The sequence below is a fragment of the Diplotaxodon limnothrissa genome, linkage group LG15 (genome assembly GCF_057381915.1).
Source record: "Diplotaxodon limnothrissa isolate DT_005_m linkage group LG15, D_limnothrissa_male_GT1.1, whole genome shotgun sequence".
Taxonomy (NCBI): domain Eukaryota; kingdom Metazoa; phylum Chordata; class Actinopteri; order Cichliformes; family Cichlidae; genus Diplotaxodon; species Diplotaxodon limnothrissa.
Window position 1 is genome coordinate 34322372 of NC_140610.1, and position 13930 is coordinate 34336301.

At 39.9% G+C, this 13930-nt stretch overlaps 1 protein-coding gene across 1 annotated transcript in view; it reads right to left on the minus strand.

Annotated features, from left to right (window-relative positions):
* ankrd6b (ankyrin repeat domain 6b) overlaps positions 1-13555 on the minus strand; it is a 74184-nt gene extending 60629 nt beyond the window's left edge. Inside the window, exon 1 of the mRNA XM_085372911.1 lies at positions 13451-13555. The gene's annotated coding sequence lies outside the window, so the exon portion shown is untranslated. The remainder of the gene's footprint in view (positions 1-13450) is intronic.
* Between the last annotated feature and the right edge of the window lie 375 nt (positions 13556-13930).

The following is a 13930-nucleotide window of genomic DNA, read 5'->3' on the forward strand; positions in this document are numbered from 1 at the left end:
ACGTCGGGTTCCGTGTCGGGCTTGTAGCCGAAAACGACCTTTACTTTGTTGTCTGGGTCAAGTTTGCTAGCGAGCGACAGAGAGAGGCGTTGAAAGGCTGCTCCAACGGAACTTATTGTTTCGGAGGAAAACACGAACACTGTGTACAGTCGAGTCTTAATAGCTTACTTACAGCTGGGCTCGTCAGGCACTCTTCTTGGCTGCAGTGGTTATTATTATATTTACATGCTTCCAGCTCCCGTTTTTGCTCGGTGACAGCTCGTACTTTTCCTTTTTCTCCCTCCCTCGCTCACAGACACATTACGGGTACGGCAGTCCATTCTCCCTGCAGCACGGACTACACTGCCCATCAGGCTACATTCTTTAGAGCTATGCCTGTAGCATTCTGCCTATTAGCTTACCACACCAACAACAACAAAAAGGCGCTCTTTCACCCAGGAAACACAGAGAGAGAGCGTCACCCTGTAACCATGGCAACCGTAACGCTGCCACCTGGAACAACAGAACAGAGATGCCAAACAAACCCAAACAATCCTGACCCGCCACAATATGAAACAGGAAAGTACCGCCGAGTAATCCATTTATTTCAACAAAGTAACTGTATTCTAAATACCACCTTTTTAAACGGTAACTCTAACGGAATACAGTTACTCATATTTTGTATTTTAAATACAATACAATATTTAAATATGGTACATGTATTCCGTTACTCCCCAACACTGCCTATACGCATATGAATTTGAGTGGCACCCCATTCATATGCTGTTGACCCACACTTTGTAGCTTTAACAATTTTAACTCTTCTGAGAACAGTCATCTCTTGACAAAGTTGAAGACCTGTGCACTAGAGCAGGGCGATATGGCCAAAAATATTTATCACGATATATATTTGAAAATTTGCGATAACGATATAACTGACGATATAATTGATGCGAGACAAAATACAACTCCACAACATTACTAGCGCAAAAAGACAACCTTCCATTTATTTTCACTTAAACAAGAAGCTGGTTTTTATGTACATTAAAGCTTTATAAAAATTTAACAGTGCAAATGCAAATTCCTTGCTGAAAGTTTAACCAAAAGGCATTTCCAGTAGAAATGGGCTGACATATCCTGAGCATAACCATGTATAATATATACTGAAGTTAAAAAGAGGTGCTTTGCAACATTAAACTGCAGTGTGCAGTACGTATTTTTCGGACCATAAGGTGCACGGGATTATAAGGCACATTAAGCGAAACAAAGCAGTCAGATAAATCAAACTTTATTAAACTCATTCTTCTTGCTTCCTCCACTTCTGTACCATTGATTCATTAATGTTGAATTCTCTGGCAGCTGCTCTATTCCCATGTTGTTGCAGTATATTAATGACTAACCTTGTATTGTGGATGAATTATCTCAGTTGTTCTCCTGACTGAAGTTTGGTCCATTTACAGCATCCTGCCATGCGATTGCATTTGTCTCTAACCATGAGGAACCTTCACGTTAACTTTTATAAGTGGAAAAGTGTTAGTGTTCGCCCTCCAGCTTCACTGTTTATGTTGTGCTAACATAGCTGTGTCGCTAGCGATCACGTAGCACATCATTATATACCACCTAGCCCAACTTCAGTAACCCTACAAACGTCACTGCTGTTTAGTTTCCTGTCTTCATTTATGTTGGACGTGATAGCAGAGCTGTACGTTTGATTTTTTTTCAGAAATCTCTCAGTCAGAACATGCAATATCATGCTTAGGTAACTAGCGAAACTAGCGAGCTAACTTCCGCTAGCTTCCTGCTAACTTCTGACTCCGTTAAATGTAATACATTCTGTTTTCATGGATGCCTGGATGTTAAACTTCATAGTTACACCTGGTAAAGCAGCAATACTGATCGTTTTATTAAAGATGAAAGAATTTAGACAGTTTTTAACTCTCAGTAATGCTGCAGTGTTCGTTTGACCTGAAGAGGGGGGTTTAGGACCCAGATTATTCCCAGATTTAAGAGCATCTTAGTCCGACAAATACGACAATAACGACGGCCGCTTGCATGTTCTGCAAAAAAAAAAAGTGCTTTGTCTGTATCTGACGGACAAACACCAAACCAGTTCCACATCGCTGAAGTTGCACCATTTTTACAAACCAATTCTGGTTCATCTGTTTCACTCAACAATCGGCCATGTGCGTATGAAAACAAAGGCACTGCGCATGCGCGTTTTACTCATATTCTATCGCGATATTTCATTTTCCTATCGTTGCCTAACATTATACCGGTATTACCGTGAACGGTATAATATGGCCCAGCCCTACTGTGCACACACTATGTGCCTCAGCATACGCTGATCCTCCTTTGTGAGCAGCAACAAATGACTGGGGAATATTTAGTGGCAAGGAAATTTCACAACTGGACTGGCAAGATGCAAAAGTGGCATCCTATAATGGTACTATGCTTGAATTCACTGAGCTGAGTTTGCACCCCTGTACACCACCTGTCAAAGAGGGCAGGTCCAGAGTGGTGGAGCCCAGACCCTCTACAGCCATATCAGGCTAGGGTGATGTACACAGTGTAGGAGGATTGACCAGCAGAAGCACATTACTAATGGTTAAGCTACTGAAGCCTTACACACCATGATTTTAGGTGTGTGAGTGAGATAAAACACAAAATGAGAAAAGAAAATGTTAACAAATACTCAAGCAACAGCGTTGCCAAACTTTACACCTTAACAGACAGCCGAGGGTCCAAAAGTCACCAAAAGTCACTTTTGTTTATATTGAAAACATGGTAACACAATGTACTACAGCACATTTATCATGTTCAACATATGACAGAAAATAAATATTATTTAAAATCAAAATTAACCTTTAAACATGGCATAAATAACAATTTAATTTATATTGTGATATGTATCAATATCGACTGATTTGAATTTTTTTTTCTCAAATCATTTTCAAGATTTATTTCCATATATACCAGCCCTGCTCCTGAGGACCTCCCCTAGGCCTGGCTCCAGGTTGGCGGTCCAGTAACCCCGTCCCTTACTAAAATGAAGAGGTCCTTCAGGTTTTGTTTTTCCTTAAAGACAAATTATCAAAGGTTTGTTTGTTTTGTGCGCTTCCCTTGTTTATTTGCTTGTTTTAACGTTACAGGAGTTTACTTGTTTGCTTGCTTGTGCCAGAATGTCAAGCAAAGATGAGTCAGCTTGGGTTAAAAATAGTTTAAGTTTTTAAAAAGATGCTTTTTTCAAGAGTTACGAAGAAACATAAACCTTAACAAGTATGTCCTGGAGGAAAATACCAGAAACTATGTGCTGTCAAGTGTCTGTTTCAATCTGAAAAGTATCATCCACATGTAGTCGCGAAGAGAAAGCATTATAAAGCATTATAATCAGCTTAGTCGCTGCCGAAAATTTGTGCTTTTTCATGCAGAAACGAGGGCCTAATGCGCACTGCTGGCTAATCCTGAGGGCAGTCATGCATAAGAACCTTCTATCGTTAATGTTAGGCCAGATGTAACAGTATTTATTTAAATAAATAGTGCAGATAAAAACATAAGCATGAGAATGAAAATAGCATACAATATTATATACTCTCGCCCTATGACAGCTGGGATAGGCTCCAGCACCCCCCGCGACCCTGAAAAGGATAAGCGGAAGCGAATGGATGGATGGATATTATATACTATATTACCTAAGAAAACAGAAGAGCACAATAAACTGACCAATTGTAAGAATGTGCACATATGCATAAAACCCGAGTGTATGATAAACAGATACAAGTTTATGTCTAAAAGAAGGTGTTTCCTTTTTTTCTCTTGGCTGTATTCTACTTTGTGCCGTGGAAATACTTTAAATGTGGCTATATGAAAACACAAAGCTCCCAATGGAACATCGGGTATTTGCTTCCATAGTTATAGCAATAATGTGTGGTGTCTAAAGGACATTCATCTTTCGGTATTCAAGATTGTACATGAGAACATGTCATCAAAGCTGTTGTGTAACAATAGGACACAGTGCCAAGAAGGTTATCTCTGAGATTGTTAAAATAATACCCTAAACTGGCATGTAAACAAAATGCATCACTGCAGAGTTGGTCAAAAGTTGAGCTCGAGTGAAGACACGGTAGTATTTTGTATGTCTGAAAACACGTAAAAAAGTTGTTAGCAAGAGATAGATATGATTCAGCAAATGGATAACTAAGTAGATAAGTAAAGTTTATTTATTAGGCACTTTTCATAGACAGGCAGTCACAAAGTGCCATACACAAAAGATAAAAAAAAACAAGAATGCTAGGTACCAAAATAGAAAAATACAAAAGATTAAATAAAACACAGTAAGATTAACAAGTAGCTTTAAGATAAAATTATTAATCAATAAAAAAAACACTCAACAGAAAGCCTGTTTCAACAGAAAAGAAAAAAGATAACTGCTTGAAATCGGTAAGTTGGAATGAGACAATGAGATGTCAGTTATTTATGTTAAACCGACTGCACCGCCCTACACAGTTCTAACCACATCATCAAGTTCGCTGACGACACAACCGTGGTTGGACTCGTGAGCAGCAACAACGAGTCGACGTGCAAAGGTTTAGCAGCTGGCGTTCTGGTGCAGCGAGAACCTGTCACTGAATGTGAACAAAACCAGGGAGATGATTGTCGACTCGCTCCACCCACACACCACTCAGCATCCACGGTTCCACAGTAGAGACTGTTAACAGCATCAAGTTCCTGGGAGTTCACATCTCAGAAGACCTCACCTGGACCACCAACACCACCTCCATCACCAAAAAGGCCCAGCAGCACCTCCACTTCCTGAGACACCTGAAGCAGGCCAACCTTCTTCCTCTCATCCTCACCATGCTCTACAGGGACACCATAGAGAGTGTTCTGACAGCTGCAACTCCGTGTCGTTCGGCAAATGCAAAGTCGGCGATCTCGGCCAGCTCCAACGGATTGTTAAAGCAGCTGCCAAGATCATTGGAACATCTCTCCCTCTGCTACAGGACATCTTCCACAAGAGCTGCATCAGTGAGGCCTCCTGCATCATTCTTGATAGAGCAGGGCGATATGGCCAAAAATATTTATCACGATATATATTTGAAAATTTGCGATAACGATATAACTGACGATATAATTGATGCGAGACAAAATACAACTCCACAACATTACTAGCGCAAAAAGACAACCTATCATTTATTTTCACTTAAACAAGAAGCTGGTTTTTATGTACATTAAAGCTTTATAAAAATGTAACAGTGCAAATGCAAATTCCTTGCTGAAAGTTTAACCAAAAGGCATTTCCAGTAGAAATGGGCTGACATATCCTGAGCATAACCATGTATAATATCCACTGAAGTTAAAAAGAGGTGCTTTGCAACATTAAACTGCAGTGTGCAGTACGTATTTTTCGGACCATAAGGTGCACGGGATTATAAGGCACATTAAGCGAAACAAAGCAGTCAGATAAATCAAACTTTATTAAACTCATTCTTCTTGCTTCCTCCACTTCTGTACCATTAATTCATTAATGTTGAATTCTCTGGCAGCTGCTCTATTCCCATGTTGTTGCAGTATATTAATGACTAACCTCGTATTGTGGATGGATTATCTCAGTTGTTCTCCTGACTGAAGTTTGGTCCTTTTACAGCATCCTGCCATGCGATTGCATTTGTCTCTAACCATGAGGAACCTTAACGTTAACTTTTATAAGTGGAAAAGTGTTAGTGTTTGTCCTCCAGCTTCACTGTTTATGTTATGCTAACATAGCTGTGTCGCTAGCGATCACGTAGCACATCATTATATACCAGCTAGCCCAACTTCAGTAACCCTACAAACGTCACTGCTGTTTAGTTTCCTGTCTTCATTTATGTTGGAAGTGATAGCAGAGCTGTACGTTTGATTTTTTTCAGAAATCTCTCAGTCAGAACATGCAATATCATGCTTAGGTAACTAGCGAAACTAGCGAGCTAACTTCCGCTAGCTTCCTGCTAGCTTCTAACTCCGTTAAATGTAATACATTTTGTTTTCATGGATGCCTGGAAGTTAAACTTCATAGTTACACCTGGTAAAGCAGCAATGCTGATCGTTTTATTAAAGATGAAAGAATTTAGACAGTTTTTAACTCTTAGTGATGCTGCAGTGTTCGTTTGACCTGAAGAGGGGGGTTTAGGACCCAGATTACTCCCAGATTTAAGGGCATCTTAGTCCGACGGCCGCTTGCATGTTCTGCAAAAAAATGTGCTTTGTCGTGTATCTGACGGACAAACACCAAACCAGTTCCACATCACTGAAGTTGCACCATTTTTACAAACCAATTCTGGTTCATCTGTTTCACTCAACAATCGGCCATGTGCGTATGAAAACAAAGGCACTGCGCATGCGCGTTTTACTCATATTCTATCGCGATATTTCATTTTCCTATCGTAGCCTAACATTATACCGGTATTACCGTGAACGGTATAATATGGCCCAGCCCTAATTCTTGACCCCTCACACCCCTCACATGGACTCTTTTCTCTCCTTCCATTTGACAGACGCTGTCGCAGCATCGGGACCCAATCCTTCAGATTTCAAGATAGCATTTTCCCACAAGCCATCAAGCTCTTGAACTCACTACCAGCTCTCCCACTCCCCCCCCCACCACACACACCCACACAAACCGTTAACTGCCTCTATTGCACTCCACATACCACTGCCTTTGTAATGCAGATGCTGCTCTATGGACAATCCTTACTCTCAGGAATTCTGCTCATGTTTACAAGCTGCCACACTGGTCACTTTAAATCACTTCAAGGTCTCTTTAAACCATTCAAACTGTAAATTGTAAATTTAAATTGTTATTGATCCTTTTACCTTAGTCTTAAAGTGTATATTTATTTCTTACTCTTCTTATATTTCTTGTTTGTCTTTTGCACAGAATGTAACTGGAGCCTCGTCGTCTTGTCTCCCTACATACTGTACTGTATATAGCGGATATGACAATAAAGTTTACTCTGACTTTGACTTTGAAACACAATTCTTACATTTGATTTCTTTGTTATATTATTTATCCTATTTATATCCTTTTATTTTGTATTCACGCTTTTTTTTATATACAGTGCATGCACCGTGCAGAGCCTGACCTTAGTGTAAGACTGTAAGAATCCAAACATCACAACAGAGAATATCAAACACTGTCCCATAGTGCGTAGAAATAAATTTGGTTAAAAGATCATGCTCTAATGAGAGAAGATCATTTAATGCCTGTGCAGTGCTGCAACCTCAACAGGACAAAAGGCTGCCAAAATTCACATTTTGGACAGAGAAGCGTAAAAGAGGCCATCTATGTCCAATATAAATAACCATAATTGAACAGGGGGAGTGAGTTATGACATCAACTGTTAGCCACCTACAATGCAATGCTACAATGTAGTCTTGAGTTTGTTTCCCAGGTGCCTCAATCGCCACTCCTTTTTTGCATCAGGTGACCTCAGCAGGCCTGATGATATGATGTTTTCACTGATGGAATACTCTGGTGGTAATTACCCAATCTATTTTTTACAGCTTGACTAATGTGATGACACACATCGTTAATTAGTCCAGTAAAACAGCAAAATGTGTAAGAGAAGAGAGAAAGCTTGAAATGGACACACATGCAGAAGCCAACGTGAAAATAAGCAGACGTTACTAACACATTCACATGCATATACATATTAGCCACCTAGCTTAATTGTTTATTGATTAAGGGCCCTGGAATGTACTTCATACCTTTCTTGCAATGTCTTGGCTTTAAATATATTATCTCCCCTTGCTAATACTGCAACTTCTGCATGTGTGTCCATTTCACACTTTGGAGAGATAAAGCATGAAATGGACATGGTGGACCAGAATGCCTATTACACCCTGTGCTGTGATATCGGGTTGGATTAATCGCGTGTCAATGACCCTCCTAAAGGACAATGATTTATTACATGATTATGCTTTTTCTCCCACCAAACTTTCAACACAAGTCCACCTAATTCAAATTCATTTAAAAAAGTGTCTGTATGACCACCTCTCTAGTAAACTGGAAATATAATTTAATATGCATAAACAGATAGACAGGATCCTGATGATCTCCTTCTCTGTTTGACTCCAATCCAGCTGGAAAAGTGGCATGTTGGCTGTGGCACAGAGCAACAACATATCTCCACCCTCAGCAACCCCCTTCCCTCCCACACTTACACCTCTGATCCAATACACAAGCTTTAATCTTCCTGTATTCTAACCCTGTGCCCTATTTTCCAAAGCGCCCTATATCACAATCAGAATCCGAATACTTTATTATCAGAGAAAATGATGTGGTCAAAGTTGCTTCAAGACATTAAGAACAGTAACTAACTAAACTAAATTAAATTAAATAATTCTATAAATAATAAAGTAACAAAATATTACAAAATAGTATTAATGAATACAAATAATATATAATTACAATTATAAAAATCTATCATATTGACTTTGTTATTTTCTCTGTAGACGATATGCAGATATTAAGGCTCTGCAACTATTGCAGTGCGTACTTGTGCTTTAGATGGAGGAATTGTACAGCTAGATAGCCACAGGCAGGAATGAAAGATGAAACCATTCATGCATATTGGCCCAATTCCCTTAATAGTATTCACTGAGAACTTTAAAACAGCAGATGTAATATGAGACAGAGCAATGACCCATGCCAAAGAATTCATTCTTGAAGCTGACAATAAAGGTTTAAGTAAGACTAAGCAAAAGACTGCAGTAAATTCATTCATCATCAGAATAGTTTCCGATTGAGCTGCAGACTCATCTCTCTCAATCAAACTAACTCGGTACAAGCAAAGAAGTCTTCTCCATCACTAACATTGCAACAAATCCGACAGACTGTTGAAAAAGTTGCTCTATAACACAAAACTGGCCAAAACTTTTACAGACGATCTTTTAGCTAACTTGGGTTTGGAGAATATTTAAAATAGAAATGCTGCAATGCAAACTTGGGATATGAAGTTTAAAAGATGTGATCATTCACTATTGTTCAAAATGTCCTGTACCCCCAAATTAATTAAAGTGCCACACTAAATCACTGTAAATGTCACCGTACTGGATCTGTTTTTTGAATAATTAACATCCTTTGATTTAGTATTATTCATAGATTTGGTTTTCCTTACTGTTCTCCTTGTGTGTTTCATATTTGCCATGGTCTGTGTGTAGGCAGGCAGGAAAAAGGACCCAAGTGCAGGACTCGTGGAGGCAGAAGTGAACTCAAAACAACCACAGGTTTATTGCTGGCGAAATGCAAAACTCAAAATGGCACATGAACGGAACACACAGGCAGGAACGGTGGTACGACACGACAACGAGCGCTGAAGGAAACACACTATAAATACAGAGGCAAACACACGGGGAACAAGGACCAAAAGGGGAACACAGCTAATGCAAATTAACTGACGGGACCAGGTAGACGCAAAACTAGAAACATCAACATAAGACACAGACCTTCAAAGTAAAATAGGAAATCCATAGACAAAACTCAGAGGCACTGAACCAAATCTATTTTAACCTTCTCAAGGCAGGCGTTGCCGATTTGCAACAGTTAAAAACTAACAACCTGATTACCCCACATACATATTTTATAAGTTTTTTTTTACTCAGAAATACCACTGCAGGACTTGGTTGTGCATTACCAACAAAAAGTTTAATTTGAGCCTGAGAGGGTTAAACACTAGAAATAACAAATTACAATAATAATACGCAAAACACTGAGACACAGACACAGGACCATAACATAGTCTTTAGGTTTCTGTTTCTACGCCTTCCCATGCTCTAGGTTTCATGTCTTAGTGTCTAGTCCGTGTCTTTGTGAATGTCTCTTGTTTCTTGTTTTACTTTTACAGTCTTGGGTCCTATTTCAGTTTTTTCAGTGTTTTCAGTTTTGCTTCCTCCCCGTTCGTTATGTGGGACCACTTCCAGCTGTGCTCTTCTCCTTTGTCTCATTCCCTCGTTACTCCCTTGTGTATTTAAGCCCTGTGTTTTCCTCTGCCCTTGTTACCATCATGTTGCTGTGTGTCTCTCCCTGTTTTCCTCGTTTCCCTGAGTGGTTCTAGTTAACTCACGGCTTAGGTTATGTTTTGTGTTTTATATTGCTGCCTCTTTGAGTTATTCCTGTGTGTGTTGAGTCCTGCCTTTGGGTCCACATCCTGCCTACCACAGCACTAACCTTGACAGAACGACGCAACCAAGACATGGACCCAGCGGACTCAGCCCGAAAGAGGTACCTTTTCAGGGATTCAGAGCCCGGTGAGGTGAGGTTCCCATGTCTTGGACGTAAGGACAATATCTGTTGGACTTAATGCCTTTGAGGCGATCCTCGGGCCTCACTTGCACCTTGCTGCATTCTGAGACGGCTGCATGCCCTATGCAGCTCCAGCCAGCTCCACCTCAGCCAGATGTTTCCACACCGTCTGGTCCTGGTTCTGCTTGGCCAGAGGTTTCCACACTGTCTGGTTCTGTACCTGTCTCTGCTGGGGGCTCTGGAGAGTCAATCCAGCCATCTGTGGCTTCCACACCCCCGCCTGTTTCTGCTGGGGGCTCTGGAGAGTCCGCTCAACTGCCTGCGGCTGCCACACTGCCACCTGCTCAGCTGCCTTCGGCTTCTGCTCCGCCACCAGGTTCAGCTCTATCTCTGCCAGAGGTCAACACGCCTGCCCATCTACATCCTGCACTGCCTGCATGTCCACATCCAACCACCTAACCACACCAACACCAGCCCCCTTCCAGGTCACCTGAAGATTTCCACTCCCATTTTCTTCCCTGTTGGGGTCCTGGAGGGTCCCTTCTGCACCACCGCTGCTTCCCACACAGTCGGCCTCCGGACCTGCTTTGGAGCTGCCGCCTTCAACGCAGTCGGCCTCCTGAACTGTCTCGTCGCAGGCGATCCCCAGAACTGTTTTTTCAATGTTGTGGACTCTGTTTTTCCCTCATGTCTCCATGCCTTGTCAAATAAAGCTGCCTCTTTGAGTTATCCCCGTGTGTGTTGAGTCCTGCATTTGGGTAACATCCTGCCTGCCATAACACTAACCTTAACAGTAAATCTACAACATGGTCTCTGTGGGTGACCACGCACGTGCAGACACACATATCCCATACACACAGGTAACTTTTCGCTCTGTCTTCCTATGTGCAATAGTACCAAGTGCAATCTTCCCAATATAACAAAGTATTTTATTCTATTTTGTACAGTATTTTTTTTATTTATATAGTATTTTGTTCTATTTTGTATAGTATGTTCTTTTTTTTTATCTTATTCTATTCAATTGTTTTATTTCTTAATCTTTACTGCACTTAACTTGTGACCACAAATTTCCCACTTGTGGGACTAAAAGGTTTATCTTATCTTATCTGCCAAGGTAAATAGTAAATAGGACTACTTTACAGCAGTACTGGGGTATTTATTTTTTTCTAACGCAATGCAATGCCACTTAGGGCTGTGCGATATGACCAAAATCTCATATTCCGATATAAGAATTCTATCGTCCGATAACGATATAAATCACAAAAATGTAACATTTTCTGTAAATTCTGTGAATCTCGGGCAGCTCGACTTGCGGAAATTGTTTCCAGCTGCGCGTCATGTAGCTGAAGTCGAGTGTTTTAACAGATGCATGAAACTATACATTTCTAGACATAAGTTGTAACGGCCGCCGTTTTCTTTGTGAGTATTTATTACACAGCGTGCTGCGGGGAAAACCCTGTTCTAACATTTGAGTCTAAGGTTTATTTTTTAGCACCTGGCGGCTCTTTTTTACTTCTCATCCGTAAATAATCTGCTCTTTCACGTGATTCAGTTTATTTTGTCCGTCTGTATTGTGGTTACATTAAATATAAGAGAAAGAGAGAACTTTAAGAAATTAATATAGCCAGTGCAGTGACCATCAGAACGATGAAAAAATATTGCCGTAAACAGTTTATTTTGCGACACCACGAAACAAACGATAGCGTAAAATGAAACGATAGACGTTTTTATATCGTCATCCGATATATATCATTATATCGAACAGCCCTAATGCCACTTCTGATTTGCCTATGTTTAACTTGAATAATTAGTTTTGAACAGGTAAATATCATTTTTAAATCCATTAACAGTTTCTCAGAAAATACTCTGGCTTATCCCAAATATGCCAATTACCCTTGGGCAAGATAGTAACCCCACGTTGCTCTCCGATGCATCCATTGGAGTATGAAAGTGCGTGAATGGTAGTCAGTAAGCACTTAAAAGCATAGAAGACAGTGCTTGTGTGAATGGGTAATGTGGCATGTTGTATATAGGAAGTAGAAAAGCGCTATATAAAAATCAGTCCATCTACCATCTAATCTACATACATATATATAGCACAAAGTAGAATTTCAGTTACCATCATATTCTAATCCTTTTCCCAAAATTTAAGTCAGTTTACACATGTTAACATGAATGAAATTACTGACAAAGAGGGGGGGAAATCAGTTTTACAAGACAAACGGCAGCCCTGGTGGAGTCTAGATGGGAAAATAGCATTAATAAACAATGAAGCTTTATGACAAATCACATTGTAATTCATCAAAGCTAGTTCACAAGATTTATTTTTTCTGTCTTCTGGATCCAGCTTACTAAATTGTACTAAGCTATCATTTTAAAATATCACTGATAAGCGTTTCCTAATTAGCTCATATCCCATATTAAATACCCTCCTTGCTTATCTTAGCCTAATTTATTTCAAAGTAGTTCTTTTACTCATCGGGTGTAGCTGAACTTGCACCAGCATGGGAACGTTGCAATGTGGATCCTGAATAATATTTAACTACTGCAGTTATTCTATTTTCATATACCCTTTACATTCACATCAAACTTATTTTGTAAACACTATAATTGTGCACACCGAGGGAATATCTTGATCTTGTTGAACAATAAACAGCATAAGTTACAACAGCTTTCTTACATGTACCAGGGTATTTCAAGCTATAAATGTAAAATTTGACAAAAAACAAACCTATCTGACAAACACTACTTTTCAGAATAATTTATACCAGAGAGGCCCAACGTAAACGACATATCCTGATATTTTTAAGTAAAACAAAGCCACTATAAACTTTGTTGTTACAGTTGTTGTAGTTCGACCTAAATAGAGCAGCTATCCGTCTTTTCCAGCCGAGAAGTTGAAAGGATACAAAAAATAAAGAACACAGAATGTTGAACTCAGCTGTCTATCCATGAAAATATTCAGTAAGTTAACATGATGAAAGTAATTGAGGGCGATAGGACTAGCTAAAATAATTAACATACTAGCAGTTATTTTTTCGAAGTAAACAGAATTACGTCCCTGCTGCTGCCGTAATTCAAGTCAGTCCACACGGAAGATTCATCCAATGTACGGAGTGTATACACCGTGTTTACAAGCCAGGCATTCAGATAAAACCACCCAAAGTAAAGAGAGTAAACGAAGAAACTCACCTCGGAGAGAAACGTCCACACGGAACTTGGATTTAGATTGAGTTTCACTGTTTGCTAGTTTCACAATCTTGTGGACTGGGAAATTGAGTGAAAACAGTCTTTAGCTACTACCGTAACTGCGCACCGCTTTTGCAACCCCCTCCCTCTCTGTCTGCAGTTCACACACAGACCATGAGTGCTGCTAAACCGCACACTTTGATTCCTCTGATAGAATCAGTTTTCTTTCCGACATTATCTCATATTTTTGACCCGAGTTTCTCCAACGGGAGTACCAATAATTAGACAGTTGAAACACGCGTTGGCTTTACAGGCAGAATCGAGAAACTGTTTAACTTTAACTGATTTCAGGATTCAACCATTTCATTGTTATCTTCCATTCTATCGCCTGTGTCTGAAGAGGAAAACACCAGAGTGATAATATAGCACATATTAATTTAATTAATTTGTTTTACAGTATTCTTGTAAATATTGTAGTTATTG